Source organism: Strix aluco, chromosome 27 (assembly GCF_031877795.1).
Source record: "Strix aluco isolate bStrAlu1 chromosome 27, bStrAlu1.hap1, whole genome shotgun sequence".
NCBI classification, from domain to species: domain Eukaryota; kingdom Metazoa; phylum Chordata; class Aves; order Strigiformes; family Strigidae; genus Strix; species Strix aluco.
In genome coordinates this window covers 4,503,474-4,524,032 of record NC_133957.1, presented here as the reverse complement: position 1 = coordinate 4,524,032, position 20,559 = coordinate 4,503,474, and the positions used below count along the sequence as shown (strand labels likewise).

At 43.4% G+C, this 20,559-nt stretch overlaps 1 pseudogene; it reads left to right on the top strand.

Annotated features, from left to right (window-relative positions):
- Window positions 1-12,956: 12,956 nt before the first annotated feature.
- Window positions 12,957-17,021, top strand: LOC141915689 (poly(A) polymerase gamma-like; annotated as a pseudogene).
- Window positions 17,022-20,559: the final 3,538 nt, after the last annotated feature.

Here is a 20,559-nt window from a genome sequence, read left to right as displayed (position 1 = left end):
GTTACCCCTCCGTGGAGGGAGTGTTCCAAAATAAACAAAGATCCCCTCACATCAAAAACCAAAAGCACCTTCAAAGAAATCTTTCCTACTGCTCCATCTTAGCTGTTGTCAAATGGGAAGGAAAAGCAAAAAGAGCAGCAACAAGTTTTCTAGCAGAACTTGAAGAACTAGTTGAGGTTCAACATGTACCACTTCAGTCTGAACTTGGCTCCGTATCAAATCCTGTTCACACTGAAGTAGCATGCTCACTCTCCTAGTGACTTTCACCCAACACTTATCTTTTACAGTAAAGCTCTAGTTCTAAAGTGGCCTTTCACCTGTGTTGTATTACGCACAGTTTTAGTTGCCTACATAACAGTTGGTCTGTATTGTTTCCACTCCTGTTCAGTATTACCAAAAGTTTTGTTTTCTTCTTTTGGCAGTGCAAAAGAAGTACACTTGATTCTGTTTACAATTTCCTAAGAGCGGGCTGTGATCAGAGACAATAATCACTTTACAAAAGATTCAGAAAATTAATTTACATTGTTTCAGCGTTTTTCGCCCACTCCAAGGACATTCACTGCCACACTCCTCTGACCACCGTTTTCATTATTAAGCAGCTCAGTGAGGATGTTACTCTGATTTAGAGAATGCTGCTTTACTGGAAGCAAGTTCCAAAGAGTCTCTTTCCTCCTGCATTTAATGTGTTAAGCATTCACTGGGATTTACCAAGAACTCAGAAAAATCTGTTCTCCCTTTCCATCAAAGATTAGAAAAGGTAGGAGTTTCCACAGTTACAGTGACCTGGGTGCAGGAAATCCCTTTACCAAGAATGAACTCTGCTTCACTGAAATTAGATTCTCCCTATGGCTATTTTAAAAGTTCTCACAATCGTCTAGCCAGCATTAAAGGGAGTCCACTAGTGACTGTGCAACCAGCATTTTCTGTGCTCTGTCCTCTCCCAGGAAACTGAAGGCTTTTATCTGTTCAGCCAAGAAATATCCACTAGACTGAAAGTTTACTGTATGCTTTTTGGAAAGCTGCACGGCTGGAGGTAAAAAGGCTGAACAGCGCTGAGATTTATTTTCTAACCTTTTTCAAGTTCTGCACTTCACACTGGGGGGGGCCTCAAGGGCTGTTCACTACAGCACAGTATGAAACTAGCAATATGAAAACCTACTTATTCTCCATCTAAGTTGTTGAAGGCAATTAATACTTTTATCTTCCTATGTGCTTCATTGACAGGGTACATAAAAGGAGAAATGGAATGAATTCATATATAGCTTAAAAAAAAAAAATAAAATCCATCTATAAAGTTAGTCCCAGAAAAGAGGTAAGGCAGCCTACACATTAGTCTCTTGCTTAGTGAGTAACACAGAGTAACACAGAAGACTTCTACATGAGTAAAAATAAACACCAGTTCACTGAGCTGCAGAGTAACAGTTCCAGATCTGTGTCTACGTTATCACTTTAGACCCAGCCTTTCTGAGGGACCTTCACTCAGCAGCGACATTCTACCTCAGACCATTACATGATAAGAAGATTTGCACAGCACAGTTAGGAACAAAGTATTTGGCCAGTAGGTTCTTCCTGCAGCCATGACTAACTAGGGCTGCAGATCACACACCACAGAAACATCTAAACACCTAATCGCATTATTTACACCTCAGAAAATTAATTTTACTTCCTGTTTTTTGCCTCAAGAAATTGTGGGCATTGAAAGAAACCCTAAAGCAATAGCTGACAATTCATAGATACTGCTGCACACATGTGGATGCCACATCGAGGACAATTCTCACAGCAGCAAGATCACTGTAGTTTTGCTGCTAGAAGATCGCAGCCCTGAGCTTCAGAGCTGAGCTCTTCTCTTACTGTGCTCCTCAGGCAGGTGACCTCAAAAGACATGGCATAGCCAGGAGGACACATGCAGCAGAAGTCAGGTTAGAGAAGGTAGTGTCACAGCAGAGCCCACTTGATACAGCATGGCACATGGAGAAAGATCTCACGCCCGCTAGAAAGCCCTGCATAAGCCTCTGGGGCCTAAAATTTATACTAGAATCTGCATCTCAGCAGCATCACACTGAAGTGACACGGATACAGTACACCAATCACCAAACCCTAACTCAACCGTTAAGAAGAGGATTCATGAACAAAAAGTTCTGCTTAACAGTACCCACTGCTTTCTAGGATCACTGCAACCAACTGTATTTCTCCAGACTGTAGAGCATATTCAGTGTCACTATCCATGTACATTACACAACAGTCCCCAGAAACATTAAGAACCTGCTGGTCATGCCTCAAGGGAAGGAACCAGCAGTTTAACAAAAAGCATACTTGCACTTATGGGGACTACCCGGCAAATTTACAGGCACACGAAGACCACCATTCTGCCCTCCACTTCCCCCCAACGGTTGTAACTGAACATTTTTTTTTCCCCACCCAGTTTTCAGCTATCTTGAAATGCCACACTATTTTCATGGCCATATTGAAGTGACCAGACTTCTTTTATTTCTCAAGATGTGCATGGTTTTAGCTGTGTAACTCTTTCATCTCTTTAAGTGCTGGTCATTTGCTCAGGTGATACAGCAAATCATGTAACACTAAGCATTAAAGAATGACTTTTTGGGCTCACGCTTGTCCCTGGTTTCACACTAGGATTAAATATTCCTGAAGTTTGGCAGATGAGAGCATAATTAAAAGCAACCTTGCAGAAAGTAGTATTATTTCCTAAATATCTGAAATAATTAAATATTCCTGCACAAAATAGCAAAGAACACCACCTAGAAACTTCTCTTTGAAGAGTGGACTGAGCCATCTCAGAAAGGGGTTACCATATCTAGTTATCACTGATTAAACAAGAGCTCCTCAGGGAAAACAGAGCGCTTCAAAGACGGAAAACTTCTCTGGCAACAAATTCCTACTGCATCAATTTTCAACCATCTCAGAAGACAGTAACACAGTACATGTCAAATCTTCACAGCCATCTTCCCTCTGAGCACCTCCCTTTCATTACGTTGCTGCAGACAGCAAGCAAAAGAAAGATCTTTCAGACTAAAATGAAATTTATTAATAGAAAAAGACTAAATATACATTATCTAAGAAGAACCTGGTAGGTGAAAGTACAATAAAGACATAAATGTGACTGCTAGATATACAGTAAGAATTGTGAGCTCCCACAGACTGTGGGCTTATTTGCACAATTGCCATTTTCTTCTTTTCTCACAGCATAAAGAAAACATAAAGAAAAAAAAAAAGCGTAAATTACATTTATACCACCTGGAAACCGTTTGTATTTTAGTAGACGATGTACCTGAGAATAAACCCTGTATTCAGCCGCTCAAAACCTGTCAGTGTTTCCCCACACCCTGGAACACCCATCCCAGGCCATATATTCCTGCAGGCAGCCCCTGAACTGCCTTATTTACAAGCAGTTGCATGAACACCACGCTCATCTTTCCCACTGTTCATTTCTGTTCCTCTCTCGCTCTTGCTTTCTATTCTCTCACTCAAGTTTTACCTGTAGCTGAGAGAATACGTAATAGGTGTGTTAGAACAATTTTAATGTCATTGGAAGCACTTTCATATTTGTATGGGATGTTGATTCTGTCCCATACATTTCCCTGCCAGTCATCAAGGCAAAAGCGATTGACTCTGCATGACCACACGTACAAACACCGATATGCGAGAAGTCCTAAAGGATACTCACATAAACTACAGAATTGTAATAACTTTGTTCTGTAACGCTCCTCATCTTTTCCAAACTTTTCAGCCCATTACTTGTCATTCTCCTATGCTTCATCTTCTCTTCTTTTTCAGTTAGGTTTTTTTGTTTTAAAAAGACTTGTTTATGATAAAGTCAGCATTACTTCCTTGCTTACCTTGCACATGCCAATTCCCTGACTGGGCAACCAATCAAACAGAAAAGAACAATTATTTATGGTTTACTTTATCAACCACAACAAAGAAGCCCCATGAACAATGCCCCAGGATGGGTACAGGTGCCAAAATCACAAAGCTCTCTAAAAGAAGATGAGATCTAGCTATGACTGTACTCTTCTTTTTCAGCTCCTCTCCAACTACTCTAAATTAGATTTTTGCTTCAGAAGAATATGGTGGTAGGCTTTAGTTAATTTTTAGTATTTTTTTCCTCTAAATTTGGAGGTATAAATACAGTGGAAAAGCCAAAACAGTGTTTATGTCACACTATGACTTTCAAAGCTCTCATCCCCTTCTCCATTCTGTAACAGAGTTCATGTATCCCCTGTGAGTTGCCCCTTCATAATTACCCAGGAAGAACAGCACAAACACACAAATATCAGAAGGGAGGCCCAGAATGGAAGCAAGCATACAGAGAACATCAGGAGAGTTTCTTTAGCTTTCAATTTCTCCCTCCCCATTTCAGTGTAAGGACTATGGGAACACACAGACTATGGGGAAAATAGCGACTGTGAACAAACAGCAGCAGAACCAACAGCCTTGTCCTTGCTCAGCTCCCGGAGACAGCGGGTCTCCACAAGAGCACAGCTCCACCCAGACAGCTGTTATCCATGTCTGGATGCACTGCCTAGCCATGCTGCCATCACAGGAGAAATTATTAAAAGGCTCAATATAATTTACTTGTGTTTTACGTTAGAGCAGAATTATTTATTATTTGTTTTATGTTATTTTTTGTTTCCCTTCAAACAATGGGCCCTATCAAGAACAGGTTAAAAACAAGCACACCTACACACCCTCCCTAGAGCCCTGCCAGCTAAAGGGGTGAGCCTCTGCCTTCTCAAGCACAGGAGACCAGCTAGATGAAGCTGCCCAGCTGAGGGTTCCCTGCCATGGGCTCAAGTTTACAATTCAAATTGACTATTTTCTGACGGATGTTAAGTTTCCGCATGAAGCTGAACATCATGCTATCATGGAAAAAGGCGAGAAAAAACTTCAGCAAGGTCTTACTACAAAGCCAATGGATATGAACATTTCTCCCAGCTCTCACACAGAATTGAGGTGTTTCAGCAATTATCAGTATCCATTCCTCTCTTTCGAGTTTCCCTGCAAGCAATAGAACTAGATGCGATCTCTGCAAGAAATGAATGAATTAATGGCAAAGACTCCTCAGCATGATAAGAGATAGTGCATTGAGGGTATTAGGATCAGGCTTTAATGCCCAAAACCAGTCTCACAGCCATGTTCGAGCCATAATGGAACTAGAACAAATACCAGTGCTACACAACATCAACTGTCCAAGGAGTTGGGTCCCCACCCCCACCCAAAATAAAACTAAAGAACAATGCAAAGATTAAACAGGTTAATTCTCTTCCTCTATCAAGAGAAAAGTAAGTGTTTATGCTCTCTGTTTAAAGCTATTCATAACAAAGATACAACACATTCATCTGTAGAAGCTTCCATTCAGGTCAGAGAAAACCCTTTTTAAACATCAACAAGTTACACCTCTTCAGCACTTCCTATATTACCTATAAAATGAAGGTAGTATTGTAAATTAAAAAAAAAAAAACACAAACAAACAGAAAAACTACAGGAGGCATATCCCATTGAATTTGGGCAACCCAACACCTACCACAAAAGGTTTTTTCCTTCTTCAGGTGTTAGCTAGCAGAGATCACTGTTCTTTTAATTTAAGATTGTTTCTCTAGAACAAGTGCACTTTCCACTCAACTTTCTTCCCCAAAAGGAAACACCTTAATGGTAAACTGCAGTGCAAAGAATTTTATGTGTAATACCTCTGGAGGGACCAGAGTTCAAATCAAATCTTTACAGAACCAAAATATCTAGGCTGTCTATAGGAGATCAACACTTCAGAGGGACACTCAAACTACCACCTTAGCTTTCCCCTTCGAGTGAAACCCCAAGAAATTGAAGAAACCTGCGATCCATACGCCAGCTGCTTATCCAAACACCAGCACACACAGACCTTGCTAAGCAGACCCTTTGCTTGTGCTTCGCTATCAAGCATCTAAGGTCCTGTCTGCACTTCCACATCAGTGAATATCCCCAACATACTGTCGCTGTGTCTGATGGCTGCTGGTGGAATCAAAGGAGGCTCCTCTTCTGAGGTCAGGGAAGATTGTGATATGGGCAAAAATGAGTGAAGAGGAAAGGCCACTGGTGGATTTGGACATGGTTGCAACAAATACACAGCACAGTACTTACACAGTGGAAAAGCAAAAAAAGGCTTCAACACCCCCTGCTATCATCTCACTAGTTCCTAGACATTGAAGGCTGTACCCCACTCCCACATGGCAGAATAGCAGAGTCCTTCAGCTGATGGGCTCAGGTAAGCCAAGCAGAGAACAGCTAGAAATAACACTGCCAAGTGATGAGGACTGGTTGTAAATTCAAACACCATTTTGATTCATTAGTCTCCAACAGCTAAAGACAAACCTAAAGCAAAATCAACATGACTGTAGACTAAGCACTCGTACTCTGGGGCTGTTTTTCAGCCTGCCGAGAGAGAATGAGCTGATCAGAGACACACTTCATTGACAGCAGCCACATTAGTGCTGCTTCAGCAAGCCTGCAGTTAGTTCCCATTAACTGACCTCTTTTAGAAGCTGGTAACACCATAATTAACCTTAGCTTCAATTTGAAGTGAAACCTGTCCACCTCCTGAGGATACCGCACCTGCCCTACAAGCCAGTGCAAGTTTCTCTCTAGTCTTTTGGTGGCAGTGTCCTGGTGATGAGCTGTGACTGACTTTCCATTAAGGGGCACAAACATTCCAGACTTCCCTGGGAAAGCAGCAGAGCAGAGGTACTCTTTTGCTGGCTCAGCATACAGTGGCCAGTTGAAATCCTACCAGGTGATTGCAGGGAAGCCAGGAGCCCACTACAACTGGCAGCACCAGGAGCTAAGAGCCATCAGCAGCGAGCCAGCCGAGAAAGACACAGAGCAACACCACAGTGCCAGAGTCATGCCCGCCAAGGCAAGCTTAGTGCTTCAGCAGCAACAGTCTGGACCAACTGAAAATATGAATGGTTTATGCATTCACATTTCAGAGTAGCTTGTTAGGTTACAAATACCAACATTCTATAGAATTATGTCCCTTAAGTAAACTGATGAGATTCAGAGATAAAGGAAAAACACAAAACCACAAACAACCAACTAAAAAACCCCTTCAACCACTATTTGTTTAAATCCATCCATCTGAAATCTGTCTTCAGCAGCCCCACCTTCTACTGGTCACTGTTATCTCTTACCATATACCTGCCCACATAATGCGATGTATCAGTAAATCTTGAGAACATTTGCTACAAAATGCAGCTTTCCAGTATTGAATTTCATGTTATTGTTAGCTGATATTCTTCAGGGCCTACATGCATATATACAACTTATTGCTGACAAAAATCTCTCTCTAGTGAAATAGTGTACATTACACACATAAGGTCCTCCACATTTGTAAGAAAAATCCAAAGTTTGATGAAAATAATTTTGATAAGTTTTTCTCTGTTCTGGGGATAATATTTGAGTATCACACCTATATTTTCTCTGTAGCAGTTTCACCTTTCAGTAGATTTTGTATGTTGATGCAGAAAGGTTCAGGTACAATAGCTGGTACATAACTTCTCATGCATATACAAAAAGTTCCTCAAAACTGTTTAAAGCTGGTACATAACTTCTCATGCATATACAAAAAGTTCCTCAAAACTGTTTAAAGTTTCACTCTCCTTTAATCATTACATTTTAATATTCTAACATTCTAACAAGAGTCATGAAGCACTTTGCCAAATAAAATACAATAAAAGTCCTTCTGGATGAAGTTTTTCTTTTTAATAGCTTGCAACACATAATTCATCTGAGAAAAAGCTACACGGTAAGAAAACGACAGACTAAGGTATCACACTTTCCACTCACACAGACACATTGCTTATTGTTGGCATTGTTGTATGACTCCAGCAACACACTCCCTCATAAATATCAGCCCCTCAGAGACACCCCACTTAGTAAAAGAACTATCTCTAAACAAACACAACCAACAGTGCCAGAAGGTCAGCTGAAAGATGGGACAGGCCTTAAAGCCCAGATCTAAGCATATAATCTTCCCCATACCCCTGAGATACAGAGTTCAGCCTGTGACACAGGCATCATGAAAATATTTGCCGGTGGTAATATTAATGTGCATCCCTCTATGGATAAGAGCTGATCCTATAAAGCTGATAGTTGTATTCTCCCCATCAGAAAACCTCCAAGCTATCTCGCCAATATAGAGACTCTCAGGACTTCACTAGAATTCCCATTCAACTCTGCGGTTACGGGGCCTGTGTACAGCTACGACAGGCAGACACGCACACCCAGCTGCACAGAATCGCAGAAGGAGAAGAAAAGCAGAGAAACTGTAGAGAGAGATTATAAAACTTTCTTAAACCAATATACTGGAAAAGGATGCAAGTTCTTGGGTACACTGTAAACCAGTCTAAATCCAGACTGCTGTCTGTCATCCCACCTCTCCCCTCCACAGCTGCGGCTCTGCTTCTCCCCTGCACCCCCAGCAGTGTTCAGGAGCCTGCACATATTCCAACAGTCAGGAAACCCATCTAGCTCAACACCAAGTCAGCAGAGACTCTGAGCGAAAGGAGAAAATCACCTCAGCCTGGGTTAGACCGGTTTAATTGCCACAGAACTACTCTATGAAAATACAGTTTAAGTAAGCGAGAAGGATCTGATCTGTATAAGGTTCAGGATTTACCTCGGGGATATTGAAAGAAACCATCTCCTCCTCCTCTCTCCTCACAACATGTTCTTTCTTCTTCCCTTGGGTCGGTATTTCTGACCACAGCTACATGATCAGACACTTCAACTGACTTATCGAGCCAAAACTTGACACAGCAAAGACTTAAATTTAAAAGATTAGCCTAAACAACTTACAGGAATTGTGCACTGAGCAGAAAGCTCGTTAGCCCACTTTGAATAGACAAGAAGAGGTGCTAAGGGGTGAAAAATAGGACAAGATTGTCACCTTCTACTGAAAAGGGACAGGCATTTACAAGCAAATATCCCCTGTGGAATACAGGGGCAGCAGCTGAAAAGGGGTAAGAAACAAGGACAGCAAAAATGTATAGAAAGTACATAAACAACTTCTTTTAGCCAAGAATAAGCATTTAGACTGTTGAATTTTGTAAGTTTATCAAACACATGCTCTCCCAGAAGTGTTTTCTAAAACACATCACCCTACCATTAACTCTACAGACGAGATTAAAATACAAGATGCACAGACTATAACATAAGAAAACACACAGCCTATGTATTTATAAAGCCCATCTCCATAAAACCAGTGATACCCTCTAACAGACTAGAAGTACTCAGGTATCACCTCATTTATATTACAGAGAATATTTATTCCTTTAGACACACCAGCAATTTATAAAGCTAAGCAAACAAACCCAAAACACCCCCCCACCCTATATGACTCTAAGAACACAGATTTCACTTTTCAATCTGGATAACACATATGCACACCAAAAAAAAAGAGCCCCAACTAACAATATTTAATTGGTTATTGGGCATTTCTATAACCCAGGCACTACACAGAACTGTTTTAAAGTTAACAGAATACCCACAGCAGAGGAAAGCATTACCTTGAAACAAACTTCCCAAATTCTACACATTCTGAAACATAATAGGTTTTAATCACTGCTACACATAATACTGTGGAAACGATGTAGGTGGAATGCAACAGTCACATCTTAGAAAGAATTTTACGTAAATAGCTGGCAAAAACCAAAAGAACCTTGTTTTCTATGAAAATACATTACTCACAGAGTAGCCATCCCAATCTGTCTCCTCAGCTCTGTCCTTCCAGACACTCTCAAGTATCTTCAGAAAAATACCAGAAACTAGAATTCATGAACTCGAGCAAAAGAGCAGAAACACTATTGAACTATTGCTCTCATAGCACTTCAGAACTGTCCCTTCTCCAGAAATCTTTTTTTTTTTTTTTTTTTACCTGAACCTTTCTGCAGGCTGGGCTGTCAGCGGGGCACTGCCATCTGAACGCCGCGGTGCAGAGTAGCCTCAGGGAAGACTTTCGGTAGCTTTTGTGACGGACTCTGTGGCCCAAAATGCCAGATGGCAATAAGCTGTGGGGAGCTCAAACGTCCCCCGGCTGGAGCAGGGACAGGGCCGCTGGCGGGGCCACCTCTGGCGGGACACGCCGGCCCCCCCCGGTGGGCCCCGCTGCAAGGGCTCCCTCAGCGCCGGGCTCCCCGCGCCGAGGCCCCGGCGGGGCAGCGGCCGCCCGAGGAGCGATTCCCGCAGCTGCCGAGCGGGACGGCGGGCGGCGGGAACGGCCGGGCGCATCTCGGCGAGGCGCTGAGGGTCGGACGAGCCCCCCCCGCGGCGTCCCCTTCTCACCTGCCCGCCCCCTCCCTCCGGCACCCTCCGGCTCGGGCCGCAGGAACACCCGCCCGGCACGGGCGCGCCTCAGCCCGTTCCGCGACCGGCCCCGGCCCTACCGGTCCGGCGAGCGCGGCCCGTCAGTCCCGCTGGGGGGGGAAATCCTCCTCCGCCGCCGCCAGCCACCGCCGGCAGCTGCGGGTCCGCGCCCTGAAGGAGAGGGGCGGGGGGGCGGCGGCGCGTCTGCCCGAGGGGCTTTTCCCGCGCAGCCCCGTGAGGGGAGAACCTGCCCCCCCCCGCCCCGGGGAAAGCTCCTCTCCAGAACTGCCCGGCCTCTGCCAGGGGCAGGCAGGGAGCGGGCGCGGCTGGAGGCTCTGGGGCTCAGCCCCGGGGGTCGCAGCCCCTGGTTTTGGGGTGGTTCTGGGGGCGGCTCTGTGCTGGGCTCCGCGCTGGGGTGTCCCGGCACCCTCCCAGCGGCCTGGCTGGCTGCGGGCTGCGAGGCTCCACACTGGGATGAGGGTGGGTATCCAGCTGAAATGGGGGGGATGTGGCTTTCAGTGTCTGAATGTTCCTGATCAGGTTACTGTGCGAGGGATAATTTTGTAAGGTCTCTCTCAAAACCCCCAGTTTTTTTCCTGAGAAGTGAAGATTGGCAGTTGGAAATAGATGCTGAAAGACTTCTAAAAGTAGCTGGACTGCTGGGCCAGTTTTGCTGGGCTGTCTAAGCAAAGTGAAGTTCACGTCCTTTCCCCCTTCCAGCCGGTGTATCCTGACCCTGCGGCAGTAAATCGATGGGCAGTCACACAAATGTTCTTCCCCAGTACCTGCTCTGCCCGTGCGGTGACACCGATGGGCAATCTTTAGTTTGTAGGTCAGGCGGCATTTGATTCCGTGGGCTTGTTTATCACTGCCCTGGAGTCGTTCAGGGCAGAGCTGGTGACTGAGTGTGCAGTGCTGGTTCGTACTCACTGTTGACACTGACCTTTGGGCTTCTGCATGTTTTGTCTGGAATAATGTTTTTTCAGTAGCAGTCTAGCTGCCGTCTGGCAGTTCCTGTCTCCTTGGTGAATTCTGTTCCAGGTTCCTTGTTTTCATGATGCCTGGGGCAATCCCAGTGTTTCTGCTGCACTAATTTCTATAGTCACTTTCTTTGGGTGGAAGAGTCAGGACGGTTCCACTGTAAAAATGTGCAGATGGGGTCAGAGTTGGGCTTTGCTAAGGTTTGCACAGAAAATGGGTTGTATTGCCCTTCCTCTTAGTTCATTTGTATGGTTCAAGCATAATTCTTCATCGAAGCCAAAGCAGGAGATTGCTTTGAAATGTTTCTTATGCCAGCAGATCTTTGACCAACAAACCAAGAATCAACAGCTTGTATCGATATTAAAACCCTTCACAGCTGTATTGGGTCGGGGGGGTGTGTGGTAGTGGGGCAGGGGCTCCTGTGAGTGACTCTTTATCAGGGAGTGTAGTGATAGGATGAGGGGTGAGAGTTTCAAACTGAAAGAGGGCAGATTTAGGTTAGATGTAAGAAAGAAACTCTTCCCTGTGAGGGTGGTGAGGCCCTGGCACAGGTTGCCCAGAGAAGCTGTGGCTGCCCCCTCCCTGGAAGGGTTCAAGGCCAGGTTGGACGGGGCTTTGGGCAACCTGGGCTAGTGCAAGGTGTCCGTGCCCATGGCAGGGGGTTGGAACTAGATGATCTTTAAGGTCCCTTCCAGCCCAAACCATTCTATGATTCTGTGACTAACCCATCTAATATTTGAGGCTGGCTGGCTGTGAAGTAGAAAAAGAGCCAGTTTGAATAATGGCATCATTAATCCCTTTAGCCTTAGGGTCTGACAAGCGTGATGAGTTGTACAGACCTTTTAATGCGTCTTCCCCCTTTTGCTACTGGTGTTTCTGTAGAGACCCTTGATCGTTAAGTACAGTGCTTCCCTCCTGTCCCGCTCCTTTCTCTCTCCTGGTTTCAGCTGGTAATGCAAAGTAGGGTTTCTTCTCCATTTTTCCCTTTCTAAAGCAAGGGTTCTGTGCAAATGCTGCCTTTAATTTAATGTTGTCCTGCCATGTCAGTCCTGTGCTGCTTCTGATTGCAAATAAGTCTAAACACGCAGGGCAAGCAGAGGGTTGCAGGCACAAATTATGCCTTGCTATAATTGGAGTTCCGGGGGCTCCAAACCCAGGTGCCTGGTGTCCTGCTCAGCCTAACTGGGCAGTGAGCTGGCTAAGCCAGGTTTGAGCACCCTCTGCATACGAAGCTTAACTTCTGCTGCTTTATATGCTGATGTACATCTCTTGGGTTTAGACCAAACAGATGTATGTACAGCTAAGCCTCTGAACTCTAAAAACTGAACACTGTGTTTAGTGCGTGAGGCTCTCCTAGCAAAATTAGGTGCAGATTGGTTGATATTTCCATTCATACTCTTCCATAAACAAAACCAAGGCAATGCTGAATTTACTGCATCAGCTCTTTAACAGATCACTTTGTTATATGTCCTTCCTCTACAACCAGCTGCAATGCCCTTCCAGAATCAGAAGCACAGCAAATACATTTAACTAAAAGAAGCCAGCGTTAAATGGTCTTATTTAATGTTAGCAGGAAGCTGATGGGAATATCCTTAAATCAAAACTGATACGAAACCGAAATGTGTCCAAAACTTCTGCTGTGTGTAGCGTCACCCTTAGTGGATTTCAAACCTTTTCATTTCCTGGTGATCGGTTCTAACTGTCTAGAGCAATGCAAGTAAGTTGGTAGCAACTTAGATCTTTTCTTACATGCACAGATATTTTTGAAAAAGTAGTTGTGACTTCTAAGTTAGGTCAAGTTATCTAAAAATCATAAGCAGGACAATTTTTTTCTCATTTATATTAATGCTGGGTAAAAGAACAGACATTGATTTGGAAACCTGTAAACTGAAGGATGTTTTCCAGTAAGGTTGTTTTTTTTTTTCTTCTGTGAAGTCTTCAGTATTTTATTTTCTCCCACAGTAATTCTAAGCTGCAGAACCAGCCTCAAAGGCATTATGGAATTACTTCTCCGATTAGCTTGGCTCCTCCTAAGGCTATAGACTGCATCCATACTCAGAAGCTGGTTGAAGCGATGAAGCCATCTGGGGTATTGAAAGATGGGGAAGAACTGAATCACAGGTATAACAAGGCTGTCACATTTGTTAACCTCTTGGGGTTTTAGGGCAAGCTTAATATGAGTTTTCTTTACAGGCTGGTTGTTCTTGGTAAACTGAATAACTTTGTCACGAATAGATTTCAGAACTTGGTGAGAGCAAGGTAAGGATTTTTTTATATGTTCTTATCAAAACAGCTGAAGCCTTTTTCTTTCTTTCAAAGGCCATACTACTAGGATTTATGTTGAAGTTCAACTTTTAACTTTTCTTCTTAAGTATTGAGTAGAGCTGTAGTAACTGCCATTGAAATAAGGTATAAAAGATACTTCAGTTCAAGATCTTGAAGTCTTTGGGGCACTGAATAGATGTGTGAAGTGGCTCTCTCAGTTGATTTGCAGCAGTTAACAAAGCTGAAACAACGTATTGTGGGGTGAGATAGATGGTCAATGGCACTAATCTTGCCCCAAACAGCCTGCAGCCCCCAATCTAGTTAGAAATGATTACACTAGATTTGCCCTTTGCATAGCTCTTAGATTGTGTTAATTTATGTATGTCTGCTGTGGGGGAGACTAATAATGGGTCTTAATTTCTGTAAATTAATGAAAGGAGTGCTACATTACTCATCTCTTCTTTTTTTTTTCTTTTTTTTTTTGAGTTGCAAGCACTCACTTCAGAAAAACAGTAGCAGTCTATTAGACTAACAACTCAGTAGGGAGTGAGAAGACATTGTTTATGGAGGCTGTTGTAGTCTTTCTAAAAAACTCGTATGCTGCCTGAAGCTGCACATAGATCAACGTGTATTTTATATTCTAAAGTAAATTCTTCCTCTTCTACCCACAGAATCTGCCCCCTTCAGCAGTAACGAATGTTGGTGGCAAAATATTTACATTTGGATCTTACTGGCTTGGAGTACACACTAAAGGTGGAACTTTCATTGTCTGGTGATAGTTCTAATGTTTGAAAGTGACTTCCAGCAATAACAAGAAATGGAATCTCTTTGCAGGTGCTGACAGAGATGCTGTTTCTGTTGCTCCTAGACATGTAGAAAGATCAGATTCTTTGAAAAACTAAAACATCAGGAGGAAATAAAGAATCTAAGAGCGACTGAGCTGTCTCATTGATAATTCTGCACTTCTACAAAAAGAATATTCATGTTAAAGACTCATATTGGTAGTGGATGTCTTACAAGCCAAAATTTAAGAAGGAATTGTTTCTGAGCACCTTCTAAAAAACTATTTCCTGCAGCATGAGAAGTCAGGCTTTTGGTTCCTTTCTGCAGTGACTGTACATCACATAAGAATCTTTGTGGTACACTTCTCCCCTGCCCGTGGTTTGAGAATGAGTCAGCTGTATCAGAAAGCAAGGTTGTCCCTAGGAGCCTTGCCTTAATCTTAGGTCTGGTAAGGGGCAGGAAGAGGAAGGGGCAGCCTGAAAGCTAAGGCAGTTGAAGGGGATGTGGAAAGGCTTCTGTCAGCGCCTTTGCCGTGGTGTCCCTCTGGATGTGCTTTAGAACCTCTAGTTCATTCTGCCCTGGTCCTGTTCCTCTCTGGCCACTCAGCCCCAGACGTTGCGGAAGGGACGCACGCTGTCAGCTTGACATCAAGTGAGTAGGGGCTGCGCTGTGAACGTGCAGACTGCTTTGTAAAATCACCCCCAGGTGCATCTATTGTGCACCTCGTGTGTGAAACTAAGCTCCTGAGAAGTGTTCCTCTTAGCCTGGTCTTCCTCGTGCAGACATTTGCACAGACTTCACGTGCACAGCGAATGAGCCTTTGCTGGGATGACTGTCCCCTGAGACCAGACTCTCAGTGGGCTGCGGCACCGTTCTGACAAGGGGTCTGCAGCACTGAAGTGTCCCATAAGGTATCTGACAGCCCCTCAGGCACGGTAGAAAATCAAAATAAGGAAGGATAGTGCCCGCTGTCAGATGTGGACAGAACTTTTTCGATTTCTCTGGATGTTAACCAGTGGTAAGATAGCGACAGAAATCTCTTACTTTTCTTCCTCACGGCCAAGGGAAATGCCTTACCAGCACTGATGGCTCATTGTGCACCGCTGGTTCATTACAGCACAGGATCAGCCTCTGAATCTCTTGGCTAAGGAACTCTTTAAAGCCAGTGTTAGCACCGTACTAGTGCCATACTGCTTGTAACTTACTAACATTTTTTTTTGTTCAGAAGCAATTCAGTGTTTATACTAAGTAGTTTAGCAGTGTGAATTCTGTAGTTTATCACAGTTTAGGAAAAACACGAAAGTAGCAAAAAATATTTTCTTACGCAGTTATCTGTTCCTTTACAGCCAGTTGAAGATGCGTACATACCAGTTGTCAAGTTTGAGTTTGGCTTTGAGGAAAGCGTTTTGCTTTTTTTTTTAAGTGAGAAATATTTTTTTTCTTCCTTTGGAATAGGAGAATTTCTCCAGGGACCTGTGACCATGCTATTTTACAAGGTTATTGGTACTTTATTTAGGAAACTGTAATTAAACGGCCTGACCACAGCCTATCCCAGGAGAAGACGCTGCAGTAAAATGGGAGCTTACAGGAAAATAAGCCCCCAGGCAGCCTGGCAGGCATGGGAACGTCAGGGACACCCCTTTCTAAACCTGTGCTGTGGAGCAGGGTAGCCTGCTGGAACAGCACTTATCTCACAAGGACTGTGCAGAGGGGCAGTAAAGGCAGTGCCCTTGCTGACTCCTCCCAGCTCTGACCAGCTGGCTTTCTACAGAGGGATGGGTATGGGGTAGTTCACGGTGTGAATCATGTCAGCAGACTAAATGCCTTGTTGCAAACCAAAAATGAAGTGGGCATGAGACAAGCAATCTGGAAAATGGCAAGTAAAAGTACTCATGTGACTCCTGCCTGGGGTTGTCAGCTGCAGGAATCCTTGTATCTGAACACATCTTGTACAGTGACTGCAGACCTGCGTGCTGTAGTACCTAAGCAACTCACTGCTTGGTACCACTCTCATGAAGTCACTTGTTCCGTGACCTTCTTGTGGCCTTTGTCTGGTGCAGACATTCACAGAATAACTTTCTTGCCTCAGACTGTGCTATGAACCAGACACTTCAGGATCAAAAGGGCTTACTGCATAGAGAAAGTGCTCTCTCCTTTGCTGAAGTGTAGCTGAGGTGGCTGAACTTACGTCTTAATTTTATGATTAATTTTAAGCTCCCTTTTAATGGAAATTCTAAGTTTAAAGTACTCTTTTTCAACATAAAAAACCCTTCCTTTCCCTAGCTTAAAAAAAGGGGGGGGATACAATGAAGGGTTTTGTAAATAAAATATCGAACTTCTAGCAATTTTCTTGAGTTTTTTGGCAAATAAATCTCTTGGGACATGTATCTATAGTCACATAGTTCTAAATACAAATGTTAACCACTCTTTTTAGACTTGACTAATTGTCCCCCACTACTGTGCTGTTCACAAACAGTGCAGCATTCTAACTCACCGTTGGCACTTTTTTTCCTCTTAAGATTGATCTGGTGTTTGCAAGACCATCAGTACAAACTGTTTCTGATTATCTTGATCTCGGAGATGACTGGCAGCTGAGAAGCCTGGATAGGAGATGTATACTGAGCTTAAATGAGTAATATTTACACATCTTTAAAAAGAAAGTGTTACTGAAGTTGGTCTAGAAAGCACATGACACAACTCCAGTTTCTGTACAAGGTGTATAAACTTATCTCCTGTGTACTTGAGATCTGAGGAGGTGGCGAGTGGGCTTAAATTTAGATGTTTCAAGGAGCTGTGTGTTTAGATAGACCTGTATTTCATGTTTCTTGGATCAGGGTGTGTGCATTGTTCCAGTTTGCCACAGAGACTGCTTCAGGTGAATAGGCAGAGCACTTGATAGGGAAGACTGTGTGGTAGTTCATAAAAAAATAAAGATGTTTAAAATACCCAAAGCCTAAATTGCTCACTGTTTAACAGTGACTGGTTTAATTGTTCCTGGCTGTCAAAAGAAACCTGGCTGTCAGAATCCTCTAGAAAGGCCTTATTAAAAATGGTTGGCGATAGTCTATAAACTGTGACAAAGCTGTTGAGGGCACCAGTTACCTGGAGGGATACGGAATGTTATGTGTAATCTGTAATTTTAACGTACTACAAAGCGAGTAATCCAAACTTGTTTTCATAGATTTGAACGATAAACTGTAAGCTATTGATCCAGCGTAGCATAAAACAGACCTGTACCTGTTACTAGGAACTTCTGTCCTTCAACTTTTTCCTTAGAGTTACCGATGAAATGCTACATCTAGTGCCAAGTGAGGAGAACTTCTGGCTCAGCTCTGTGTGTGGGCAAAACGTGAGTAAGGTGGTTGTTTGTAATCTTTAAGCTTTCCAGAGGCACCTCATGCTGAAGAGATAAGACCATTAGAAGTACTTCAGCCATGGATAGCCATTTCAATGACAGTTTTCAAACAAAACCTGTTTTTTAGTTTAGATTCAAGGTCTGTCCATGGGATAGAGTGGGTGTGTTTTTTAATGGGAGTAGAGTGAGGAGAGGAGGGGAGTGCCTGCAAGACAAGGTGCTTTACTGCTTATCAGGAACCTGACTACAGATGGTAAAAAAGCCAAGTCAAGTATAAAAGCTTGATCCATGAGGAATAAGAAAGTATTGTTTGTGCATGTGGCTAGAGCAAGTGCTAGAAGAATGGCAGAATGTTTTTCTTAAGGGAAGTTGGAGTGAAGCAGTAGCTGTAGCAGTGCAGGCAAATTTCAGAGTAGCAGTATTTTGGGAAGTGGTGTGGTAATGATCCTTTTTCTCATCACTGTTAAGGACCAACAGTTTTGGCCTCATTGCACTGCAATAACAACTGACTTTGAGGCTGAAGTGTACTGAGTATTTTATAGATTGTGAAGTTGATGCTGCAAATTTGAAGGAATATCCTTGGGTATTGAAAGACTGCAGGCTAACTGCAGTGTATCCGCTCTAGGACATGGCATTTACTCCAACCTGCTGGGATTTCTTGGTGGGGTTTGCTGGGCAATGCTGGTAGCAAGAACATGTCCACTCTGTCCAAATGTTTTGGCTTCTGCTCTTGTGAACAAGTTCTTCTTTTTTTTTTTTTTTTTTTTTCAAAATTATAAGAGCTATTGTTTCTTTTAATTTGCAGAAAGAAGTAACACTTCTGGAGGTAGTTCTTCATATAAGATTTACGTCAACAACATTCAGTCCTACCCTGAATTACATGGCAGAGTTTTAGATGGACAGTTACTGGCTTTTCTTGTATAGGGAATGGCCAAATCCTGCACTGCTGAAACAACCCAAAGACAGCAATCTTTATTTACCACTGTAGGACCCTAGGGTGTGTAAACATTGAATTCAGAAGCCTTTAAACTTTTTTCTAACCTAAGTTGATGCTAAGCACAATTGTTTTAACATCCCAGGTGAACCCCTCAGACCAGTACCATGTAATGGGGATCCTCGCCCCAGGCTCTCCACAGCAGAACTCTGCACACAAGGGATCTGCATCAACGCCAGCGGTAACGGGAGAGGAGTTCAAACATGGTAAAGTCCTTCCCGTGCTTGTTAACTGGTTAAAAAGTGTAATTCTTGCTATATGAAACCACATTATCTGAGTTGGTACCTAAGCACAATTCACAAGTGAAACGATCCTGTCAGCAGAGCGCTTTTTGCCATCAAAATACTTGATCAGCAACAGTTCAGTGTTTCAAACAAGAGGACATCAGAGCAATTAAAAAGTGAAGAGGGAACAGGTATCTTGAAAGGCAATGCCTGCAGAGGCAGTTAATTTGGAGGAAGGAGAGATTGGAAGAGATCTCCAGGCCCATCAGAAGGTGACTGAACCCCATAGTAAGCAATAAGGGGTTGGCTGGTTGCTTCCTCCTTTCTTTCTTTCCCTTGGAAGGCTCTTGCAGAACCCAAATCTTCTAAGCACTAAAGTTTTCTTCCAGTTTGCAGCTTAAAGTTACTCCGGGCCAGGCAGCACACACTTTTTCTGGTGCCCACACCCTTCAGTCTTAGTAACTGTTCTCCCTAAGTGTTATTTCCCTCTTCTGCATTTACAGCAGTCACCCCACTCTTCTCCCACTTGCTTACCTAGCCCAAGCAAATCCCGCACTCCTGACGTCAGCACGCGTGTCCATCTCCCATGTCCCAGCGATCCCTGCAGCTCTCCTCGCCAGTTCTTCCAGGGGCAGTTCATCTTTCGGTACGTGAAGGACCAGCAGGGCCACCACGTCAGACGAGCTGTGCTCTCGTCAGTGGCATTAACTCTCCTCTTGCATTTTAACTGTATGCACTGTAAGCAGTAAAGTTCAAGTAAGGGATATCCAGCACTTGACCAATGAGAATTATGCTCTTACTACTTCTCCTGTGTATCTGCAACAGAGAGACCACAATAAAACAAAATTCGTCTGTGAAAGAAATTTCTTCATGGTGTGAAGGCAGTGACAGACTACAGTCCAAGAGACTTCACAGAACAGCAAACTTCAAACCAGGTTGAAGGAGATGTGCATAGTAAAGATATCGCCATACCTATCAATCACATCACACTTCACAAGTATGATCAGCTGCAAACAGAAACACACATAGTCCTTTTCTTTTCCCCCCTGAAAAAAGTAAATGTGATTTCAGCTAATGAGACCTGTGTGAGGACAGTATCCATTCAGTAACCCAGCCTAAGTTCAGTTTTACAGAAAAGGGCTGCACACTTAAAATATAAATATGCATTGAAAAATAAAGGGAGAACAGCTCTAACTATGATCTATTTTGTACTTTATATTCACTTTTCACAGTTAGGTTACACAGCTGCCTACTGTCCTTTTGGGCATGCAGCAGCAGAAGGGTTCACTTCTGCAACTAGTGATGAAACTAGCTGGAGAAATGGATGGAGGAACCTCCAACTGCATGGAAGACGGAATTCACAGGAGGAAAGCAAAACAATCCCCTTTAAATCTGAGTAAAGATTGTTTATTTAAGAGGACTTAAATGGTTAAAAATGTCCCAGTTAAGCAGTTGTATCGCTTAAACTAAACAGAATAAACGTTACTAACCATTATTTATAGCTGCTTGCCTTTCCAACTGAATTCATTCTACGGAAGCATTTCTTGTGACCTTTAGCCACTGTCTTAACACCTCTCATTGCAATTGGCAGAGCAATTTTC